Source organism: Leptonychotes weddellii, chromosome 2 (assembly GCF_054177405.1).
Source record: "Leptonychotes weddellii isolate Sample4059 chromosome 2, ASM5417740v2, whole genome shotgun sequence".
Classification (NCBI taxonomy): Eukaryota; Metazoa; Chordata; class Mammalia; order Carnivora; family Phocidae; genus Leptonychotes; species Leptonychotes weddellii.
Window position 1 is genome coordinate 95,197,057 of NC_138370.1, and position 9,234 is coordinate 95,206,290.

The 9,234-nt window shown below is 38.4% G+C and overlaps 1 pseudogene; it reads right to left on the minus strand.

Moving 5' to 3' along the window:
• Window positions 1-364: 364 nt before the first annotated feature.
• Window positions 365-446, minus strand: LOC115940461 (U6 spliceosomal RNA; annotated as a pseudogene).
• Between the last annotated feature and the right edge of the window lie 8,788 nt (window positions 447-9,234).

Here is a 9,234-nt window from a genome sequence, read left to right on the forward strand (position 1 = left end):
ATTATAAATTTTAATGTCAAGTACTATAATTTTTTTTTAAAGATTTTATTTATTTTTATTTTGAGAGAGAGAGAGCACAAGAGGGGGAGCGGGAGAGGGAGAAGCAGACTCCCTGCTGAGCAGGGAGCCCGATGTGGGACTCGATCCCGGGACTCCAGGATCATGACCTGAGCGGAAGGCAGTCGCTTAACCAACTGAGCCACCCAGGCGCCCCAGTACTATAATTTTTTTAAAGATTTTATTTATTTGAGAGAGAGAGAGAGCATGCACACGAGTGGGGGGAGGGGCAGAGTGAGTGGGAGAAGCAGACTCCCCACCAAGTAGTGAGCCTGCGGTGGGTGGGGCTCAATCCCAGGACCTGGCGATCATGTCATCCTTGCGCAGGGGCCATGCTAATCTTCTCTGTATCGTTCCAATTTTAGTATATGTGCTGCCGAAGCGAGCACAGGACCTGGCGATCATGACCTGAGCTGAAGGCAGACGCTTAACCCACTGAGCCACCCGGGCACCCCTCAAGTACTGTAATTTAAAATTCTTTTTCTGGATAACTGGACTTGATTAACTGTATCTTGTTGAGAAGTTCATTCTGCAAACACTAACGCTCATTCTATAAAACCCATGTCCATGCATGTCTGGCTATAGACATTTTGTGTTAGGTAAACCAAAGTTAGCAATCTGTTCATATGAACAACTTTTTAAATGACATACTTTTCTTGTACATGAAGAACAGTGTTCCATTTAGTGCCAATATCACTCCTTGACAGTACGTTGGATGTTTAGATAGGCAATAACCCTTTTATTTATTTTTTTTTCACTTGTCAGTTCTCAAATTGTTCTAAGAAAGCAAGTCCAGTGACAGAGGAGAACAAATATGTGAAAAATCTGTCCTACTCTCTATAGAGGTGGGTTCTGGAGGCGGAGCCAGATGCGGTTGGCTGCATATAAGTATTTTCAAGTTTTTATCATTAAAGTTTATATACATTTTATATTATAGCCAATACTATATTTTAACTTAAAGTATTATTCTCCTTCCAAAACTGTCAAATTAAATTTATGCTTAAGGATATACTATTTTTATTCCTGTGACTATGCTTTGTATTTCTCACCCAGGTTGGGGAATAAAGTAGTGAAAATGCATTACAAATATCAGTGTTCTCTCCCTGTCTTGGGGAAAAGATAGTAAAAATCTCTGACTTCTCACTTCAAATTTTGTGTAGCTACCATTTATTTGCTGTGCCAGTAGAATTTTGTATGTATGCAGTGACTGATAGCAGAGAATTTAGATAGCAACCCAATTATTTGTCTTATCTCCCCATTACCTCAACTGGAGCAGAATTTTTTCAGAACTTTTTCTCTATACTTGAGTTCACAGTTACTGTAAGAACTTGTGGAATCCTCCTGAGATGTGCAAGCGGGTAGGAAAAAGTTCATTGGCTAATTGCATAGCCTCTGCAGTATGTGAAATGTTGAACAATGCCTTGTATTTCTATTATATCATCACTGTCTTTATAAGAAAAAGTAATAGACTTGAAATCTTATACCTTTTTTTTTAAGATTTCATTTATTTATTTGACAGAGAGAGAGAGAGTTAGCGAGAGCAGGAACACAAGCAGGGGGAGAGGGAGAAGCAGGCTCCCCACCGAGCAGGGAGCCCAATGAGGGGCTCGATCCCAGGACCCTGGGATCATGACCTGAGCCGAAGGCAGACGCTTAACGACTGAGCCACCCAGGAGCCCCAAAATCTTATACCTTTTAATTTTCTTAAGCTATAGGTCATATTCTACTAGATAATGCCATAAAAATACCACCTCTCAAAATAATAAAATAGAAGATAATAATTAGAGTCTAACTAAAGAAACATTTGCAGAAATTTGTTGAACACCTAGGAAATGTGTAGACTTCGAGACTTCCATTTTAAATTTTCAATTGGAAGTTCAAAAATTGAGCCCATCTATTCATACTTTCTTCATTACATTTTTCAAACTTTCTTCTTCTTCTTCTTCTTCTTCCTCTTCTTTTTTTAAAGATTTTACTTATTTATTTGAGAGAGAGGCAGAGTGTGGCAGCATGAGCAGGGGGAGGGGCAGGGGGAGAGGGAGAAGAAGCAGGCTCCCTGCTGAGCAGGAAGCCCAACCTGGGGACTCCATCCAGAATACCACATGGGGACTGGATCCCAGAGGCTCGATCCCAGATCACCAGGATCATGACCGGAGTTGCAGGCAGGTGCTTAACCAACTGAGCCATACCAGGCGCCCCTCAAACTTTCTTCTTATTTAAAAAATATTTTCTTTCTAAAAGATCCTTCTTCAGTATTTTTTTGCCAATATTCTCCCAGTTTCTCCTCAAACTTTTCAATTATTAACTCCTAGCTTCTTCGGTACTACTTTTCCCAATATTTCTTACTCTTGTCTTATCTATGTTAGATCTTCCTTAAAAATAAACAGATCATTTCTTAGGTTGGATCATATGAAATTGCTGATAATTGACTTTCTTTTGACCTATAAAAATGACAATTTCATATGATTCAGTCTAAAATGGTAACTCCATCCTATAGGCTATTTCCTTTCTTTTAATGCCAGATTTCTCAAATATGGCGTTTAGTTTCTCACAATTAAATATATTGTCAGTTCTTAATATCTTTTTTTTTTTTTAAGATTTTATTTATTTATTTGACAGAGAGAGACATAGCGAGAGCAGGAACACAAGCAGGGGGAGTGGGAGAGGGAGAAGCAGGCTTCCCGCAGAGCGGGGAGCCCGATGTGGGACTCGATCCCAGGACCCCGGGATCATGACCTGAGCCGAAGGCAGACGCTTAACGACTGAGCCACCCAGGCGCCCAGTTCTTAATATCTTGTATCTCAAACTACTTCACTTGGATCCCAAAGGTCACCAACACTGCTGTATTGCCTAATTAAGTTACCTCTTCTAAAATCTCTTTCTCTTTGCTCTCTATAACTTTTGAATACATTGGTATTTCTAGGGAAACTTCATCACTCTGATGCTTAATATCCTGGCAGTCCTACCTTTCTGTCCTTTCTTTAGCTCTTCCATGGCTCTTTTTGCTTTATTTTTCCAGTGAGTCTTCCCCATGTCAGTCTGTGGACCCAGTTTCTTATGGCTTTAATCTTTCTTTTTTGGAGATTTCCACCCATGCTCATTGTATTGATCATTATTATGAGCTACTTTGTGGCCACCAAAATTCATATGTTGAAGCCATAAGCACTAGTAGCCCAGATTGTGACTAGACTTGGAGATAGGGCCTTCAAAGAGGTGATGAAGTTAGCATGAGGTCTTTAGGATAGCCCTAATCCAATCTGACTGGTGTCCATAAAAAAAGAGGAAATTTGGACCCATAGAATACATGTACAGAGGAGAGACCACATGAGGGCACAGAGAGAAGGCAGCTATTTGCAAGGCCCATCTGCAAGCCTCATTAGCAAGCCAAAGAAAGGCCTCAGAAGACACCAAACCTGTCGACACATTGTTCTTGAACTTCCAGTTTTAAGAACTGTGAGGATATAAATTTCTGTTTAAGCCACCCAGTCTGTGGTATTTTGTTATGGTAGCCTTAGCAAACTAAACAATGATCTATGTCTTTCCCATTTTTATCTTTCTGTGGATTAGGAGTCCTCACAGATATTTCATAATAAATAAATGGTGCTTGAACAAATTTGGAAAGCTTTATTGATATAAAACCACTGTATTGATGTTTGTAAGGCACACGGGATATTAAAGACTCAGACATTCTGCAGTAAGGAAATTTTTTGACTCAGCGCTTCTCGAATTTATATTTATCTGGCCGTGGCTACTTTTTCTTTTCTTTGTATATCTTATTCAACACCTTATGACATCCCATGGAACTTACTTTGGAAAATACTAGTCTATGTCTCCCACTCCAGCCTCAAAACTCATATATCCAGTTATGTATTTCTACTTGCCTAATAGTCATTTCTACCTACATATCATTATTTTCTCTCAAAACCTGGTCTATTTTATATTCTGTATTTCTACAAGTTCAGTTTCCCTATCATCCAAGTTCAAACCCCCTGTCATTTCTTAGTCTTCTCTGTTTCCCACAGTGAATTAGGTAAAAAATCCTGCCAGTTCTTCTATAGGTACTGATTCCATCATGTCATTCTAGAATAGGCATCTATCATGATATGTTTGGTTTATTGCAGTAAGTCCCTTCCTGACTTTGTTTTTTCTTTCTCTTCTTTTCTTAGTCTAAGGTGGACCATACCACATGACTCAAATTTCCAACCTTTTTTTATTCCTAGAGCTATTTTACCTTAACTCCCTACTGATCAAAAAAAACTTCCATTATTCCCCATTATCATTAGTTTATCACAAACTTCTTTGCTTAACATTTAAGATCCCTTTGAATTTGATTCCAGCTTCTGTTTTTCTGCATTATTCCTCTACTAGAGTTCTCGGTTCTGTCCACAATCATCTGAAACTTCTTTAATGCAGCTGGGTTCAACGAACATTTACTGAGTATCAGTTGGACTGACAGTCTGTGAATATCATCTGTGAGTCAAATAGTGTGCTAGTTCTGCAAAAGTTCCTCCCTTCCTACCTCCCCTCCCCTTTGAACACTTCTTCCTTCCCAACTGGGATATAACGTAACAGTCCTTGTGACTCATTCATTCACCTCACAATTACTGACTACATACTTTCCTCAATTTACAATGGGATTGAGGTCTGATATGCCCATCATAAGTTGAAAATGCTCTAAGTTAAAAATGCATTTAATACACCTACCCTGCAGAACAACATAGCTTAGCCTAGCCTACATTAAATGTGCTCAGAACACTTACATTAGCCTGTAGTTGGGCAAAATCATCTAACACAAAGCCTGTTTCATAATAAAATGTTGAATGTCTCATGTAATTTACCAACATTCTACTGAAAGTGACAAACTGAATGGTTGTACGGGTGCAGAATAGCTGTAGGTGTATTGGTTGTTTACCCTCGTGATTGTGTGGCTGACTGGAAGCTGTGGCTTGCTGCCCCTGCCCGGCATCACAGGAGAGTATTAAAACACGTATCACTAGCCTGGGAAAAGATCAAATTTCAAAATTTGAAGTACGATTTGAAGTACGATTGCATATTGCTTCTACACCATCGTGAAGTCAAAAAATCGTAAGTCAAACAGTTGTAAGTTAGAGATCATCTGTATTTACTACTTGGTCAAGTCACTGGGGATGCAGGGGGAAAGAAAAACTCCCAGTAGGAGTGAAAGACAAGAAGAAAGCAAGTGTGCATTTTAGACGTTTGTGCACGCCACGAGAAAATACATTCATGTGAGAGGAAGTGACAGCTGGCGGGAATAAAATGATAAGCTGAGGCATGAAGACTGAGAAGGAACAAACATGGAAAAATCTGAAGAGAACTGTTGTCAGAGAGAATGATTGCAAAGGTCCTGAGGCATGTTAGAACGTGAATGTTTATGAAGTAAACCAAATTACGAATAATTGACTTTAATTATTCTGGTATTAACAATGGATGATTATGCCTATGTTCCGAACTGCCATGCTTTTATTTCCCCCTGTCATTAAATCTTCCTGTTCATCCCAAGCCAACTATAAGTCTTCAGGGCAATGTCTTCTGTGGCAGACTCTTAGGTTCTCAGTGGGCATTTGATTGCTCATTGTGTACTAATGTAAGCATTTCGGTAGTGATAGCTTAGAGTTGTGCTATTTAACATTTTAAATAATGTGTATATTTTTGCTTTACTGTTAGATTATAAACCGATAGCTCCCTATCAGAGTGAGATTGAGCATAAAAGTTGTCTTGCAAAAAACAAATAAACAAAACAGACACACCTGAAAATAACTATGGCATACAGGGACATTGGGTAATGGAGGATATTTGAGTCTTAAAACTTTTAAGCAGTAAAACAGATTGTGTGTTCTGCTGCTTCAGTCTACAACTGTGGTCAGAAAATATCAAAATGGGATCATACATTAAGCTAGTCCAAGAAAATATTTTATATAGGCATGATTGCCATTTATGGTGACTACATGGTGAAAAGGAGAGACAGATAGTGAATAGGCCAAGCCTGCCCATGAGTCCTTGCCTCACATTCTGCCCTGTGCTACCCCTTCCAAAATGATCTTCAGGGGATGTGTGTGCTGAGCAAATTAGCCAAAGATTTCTTAACTTCTGACTGGGCTTTGATACCAGCTTCTGTGCAATTCCCAAGTGAAATTTACTAGACCACCTGTGAGTCACAAGATCCCTCTTGTCACTTTAGCTCAATATCTAGACAAAATGCAGACTTGTCACATTTCCCAACCTCCCTAATTTGGGCATTAAAATAAGGATTGATGCCATTAGTTTTGCTTGGGTTCAAGAAGGACGAGGCGAAATGAATCTGAGGTAGAAAAAGCAACAAGTGAAAGAAAGAAAACGAATCTAAATTCTGGAGCAAAGTTTGCCTAAACTTCCAAATTCCATACAAACAGGGCAGCAGGGGAGGATGAGGGAGAGCAAAATGTGGAATGGACCTTTTTCAAAGGGCGGGCAGCACAGGTTCCTTTCACTGCATGTGTCACAGGGTAGTATAAAGAGAGGAGATTATTCAAAAAAGAATAAAAGAAGTAAAAGAGAAAACCATGAAGACCCAGGAAAGCTGTACTCACTTAGATATGGCTCACCTAGGGCTGTGTTCTACTTTGGGGCTTCTTTTTCACCTCCAACCCAAGTAGAGTGTGTAACCAACTAATCATGAGGCTATAGAGTGGTGTACTCTCACAGATGCAATAAATCACTCTTTGACATAGTATAGGTTAACTTTTACTGTGGGCTTCACAATCTGGGTTTAATTTTGCTCCTTCATTCACTAGCTGGCGATGTTGGGCTAATTACCTGTCAGTGATAATGGGGATAATTGTATTCCCTCGTAGTGTTGACGTGAGCATTATATGAAAACAGTGCCTAATATATAGCGAATGCTCAACAAATTATTTGCTCTTCTTATTATCATTATACCTTCCTTGGATATAAAATATATGTTATGGAATTACATAATTTATTATTTACCTCTCAAATACTGAGAACAACAACTTTAGCTTGTGATTCAAGTGCCCTATATTTGTAAAGATAATTGCTTTTATTCAGAAGTTACTGGAATGTTTTCTTAAATGGCAAAAAAACTCTTGGATTCCTGCAGCATAAATCAAGAGGGTATGATATAATATCTAGCCTTATAAGGTGATAGGGAAAAATAGCCAATATTTACTCCTAATTCAGTATGATGGTATTATCTAACTTCTATTACCAAAACTAAATAGTGAAAGGACCTAAGAAGTGAAAGAAATTTTAAGGAGTTTTTTTCTGAAATGTTAAGTGCCAGTGCTGGTGTATTAGTTATTTAGTTCAAGAAATCTTCATGTGCCCATTTGAAATATCAGCTAAGAAGGGCTCATTCTGAAGAATAAGCACAACTAGGAACATAGGACAGCAATTAATTAGGTTTTTCATTTTAAGAATAATAAAATGATTAATAGTCCTAATATTTTTCTGTGAGGATTTACTTCTCATTCTTTATATCTTAAATGCTACCACTTTTTTGAAACTTCCCAAGTCATTTCAAACTTAGTAAAGATGTAACAGATCAAACCTGATTTAGGGTTTATGGATATGCTGGCAATAGTTAATTTTATTTTTTAAAATTTATTTTATTTCATTTAAAGATTTTATTTATTTATTTGACAGTGAGAGACAGCAAGAGAGGGAACATAAGCAGGGGGAGTGGGAGAGGGAGAAGAAGGCTCCCCTCGGAGCAGGGAGCCTGATGCAGGGCTCGATCCCAGGAACCCGGGATCACGACCCAAGCCAAAGGCAGATGCTTAACCACTGAGCCACCCAGGGGCCCTCGGAAATAGTTAATTTTAAAGTAATATTAAATTAATGATGTCTGTCATGCCATAAGTTTTCCCCATTTCTTCATTCTTAAATTCCTCTCAAATTTCACTTTTATTTTGTGTGCTTCTCTTCTCCTCTACTCCAAAGAGGCAGAGCAGATTTTGAACCCAGGTTGTGGGTTGAAAAGTTGTACCCCATCACTTTGGACCTACATCCATAATCCTGGACATCTAGAAAAGAAGAGAGAAAATATATCATTTTTTTCCATAGGGAAATATTGTTTTTGGCCATTTGTCTGTGAAATATTTCTTGTGAAATTTTTGAGGTGACTTGTTCAATCTTGTGAGTATTGGACATCAAATTTCAATCTTTACACATGTGAACTTCTAAAATTATAGAGTGGGAGGGTCATGCCATAGTATATTTTACTAAAGTTTCTGAAAATTGTGAGAGATACAGTATATAAATATACAGTATATAAATATTTTTAAAAGGGAATAATAACAGCTTTTATTGAGCACACACTTACCATATTTTCAACTGATGTGCTTTATTTGTATTCAGTTTTTAAATTATTACAATAACCCTATGTGGATATTCAGAAAGGTTGGGAAACTTGCCCGAATTTATTTGGTCAATAAGAAATAAATCCGGGGCGCCTAAGTGGCTCAGATGGTTAAGCGTCTGCCTTCAGCTCAGGTCATGATCCCAGGGTCCTGGGATCGAACCCCGCATCGGGCTCCCTGCTCAGTGGGGAGCCTGCTTCTCCCTCTGCCTCTGCCTCTCTCTCTCTGATTCTCATGAATAAATAAATAAAACATTAAAAAAAAAGAAAGAAATCCAAAATTTGAACTTTGGTAGTTAAGTTTCAGAGTATGTAGCCAGCTAAGCTCTGTAATTCTAGTCATGTGGTAACACTTTGAAAGAAAATTGATTTGTGAGTCACAAAAATTTCCATAGGCAAGGAAGATGCTTCAGGAAATAGAGTCACACAGCTGCTAAATGGGAGCACAAGACAGTGAAAATGCCATCAACTGATTTCATGAGACATATTGGAAGGAGAGTAATAGGATAACTTTAACTTTGAAAAGGAGGCTATACCTCCTTGGAATACCTTGGAATACCTTGAGACCTATGTTCAGACAAGGGCATATTTCTTTTTAGATGGTCAAGGTCTTCTGAGAGATTGACAAAAATGAAACTGAGAAGTTGTTATACCTTGTATTTATTCCCTCACTAGACCACTTTTTTTTAAAGATTTATTTATTTATTTGAGAGAGAGAGAGAAAAGAAGAGAGAGAGAGAGAAAAGCAGAGAGAGAGAAAAGAAGAGAGAGAGAGAGCACGGACAGGGGAGAGGGTCGGA